The sequence below is a fragment of the Embiotoca jacksoni genome, unplaced genomic scaffold, assembly GCF_022577435.1.
Source record: "Embiotoca jacksoni isolate LCO1_2020_lvr unplaced genomic scaffold, fEmbJac1.0.p SCAF_39, whole genome shotgun sequence".
Lineage (NCBI taxonomy): Eukaryota > Metazoa > Chordata > Actinopteri > Embiotocidae > Embiotoca > Embiotoca jacksoni.
In genome coordinates this window covers 376,360-377,500 of record NW_027185391.1, presented here as the reverse complement: position 1 = coordinate 377,500, position 1,141 = coordinate 376,360, and the positions used below count along the sequence as shown (strand labels likewise).

At 53.9% G+C, this 1,141-nt stretch overlaps 1 protein-coding gene across 10 annotated transcripts in view; it reads right to left on the bottom strand.

Annotated features, from left to right (window-relative positions):
* fat3a (FAT atypical cadherin 3a) overlaps window positions 1-641 on the bottom strand; it is a 296,450-nt gene extending 295,809 nt beyond the window's left edge. For all 10 annotated transcript variants that reach the window (XM_069166463.1, XM_069166467.1, XM_069166473.1 and 7 more), the window contains exon 1: window positions 523-641. The gene's annotated coding sequence lies outside the window, so the exon portion shown is untranslated. The remainder of the gene's footprint in view (window positions 1-522) is intronic.
* Window positions 642-1,141: the final 500 nt, after the last annotated feature.

Genomic DNA, 1,141 nt, shown 5'->3' with positions numbered 1-1,141 from the left:
TATAGAGGTGATTACCATACAGGCGCAGGGAGGCCTGCTCCGCGCGGGTTCAGCAGCAGATAGTGAAGTTAATGTCTGAGATGAGATGCACCTGCCCACAAACACAACCTGGCGGAGCGGTCCTTAACCCCCCCACCCCTTCCCCACCCCACCTCAACCCCCTCCCAACACTCTGCCTCAGCAGGAGAGCGGTGGACCACCCCACGGTGAGTCGGGCGGGCTGCAACGGTGACCGGACTCCCGGTTGTCCCGTGCAGTTGAATATGGAGCCATGCAGTCCGCAGCTCATCAGCAGACGCCGCTCACTGTTTTCCCTCCACGGCTGCAGCACGGCAGACCGCGGGATCACAGCAGCTGTTCCCGGCTCAGGTTCCCCTCCTCGTCCCGCTCCGTCTTTCATTTCATACACAAGACAACGCATCCCCGTTCGTGGAGCCGTTCGCCGCATTCACACCGCACGTCTGTCCGCACAACTTTACCGCCGCAGCTCTGCGGGGTCTGCGGCTCTACCGCGCTACTCACCCGGACATGCTGCTGAAGATCCCGGTGAAAAAGTCCGTCCAACTCCGTACCATCCAAACCAGCAGAGCCGCTCCGAGACTGCCTGAGTGCTGCCCGACAGTCGCTCCGCTGCGCGTTCTGCTCTACTACTGCTGCTGCTGCTCGAGCCGCGCGCTCACGACGGACCGGGTGCTGCGCAGGGATGCGCGGGCACAGCGCAGCCTGCCGGAGACCTCACATATTTGATTTCTGCGACCATAATTCAATTAAAACATTTAATCATTTCAATTAATTGATCCTAACCACATAAAAAACACACTGGATGCGCGCGCTGCTCACACACATTAAATCACGTGAACATTTAAACTGGATGAAACAGAACGTGTGGAGCTGGTTGATCCAATCAGTTTATTACAGTAAATTAATACAAAAAGATGAAGAAAAGATTATTGTCAACAGAGACATATAGAACAGCACGGTTCTCCTTAAAGGATCACGTGTAACACCGCACAGCCTAATGTACCAGAACACTAACATCTGGACACTACATCCTAACTACACTACATCCTAACTACACTACATCCTAACAAACACTACATCCTAACAAACACTACATCCGAACATCTGGACACTACATCCT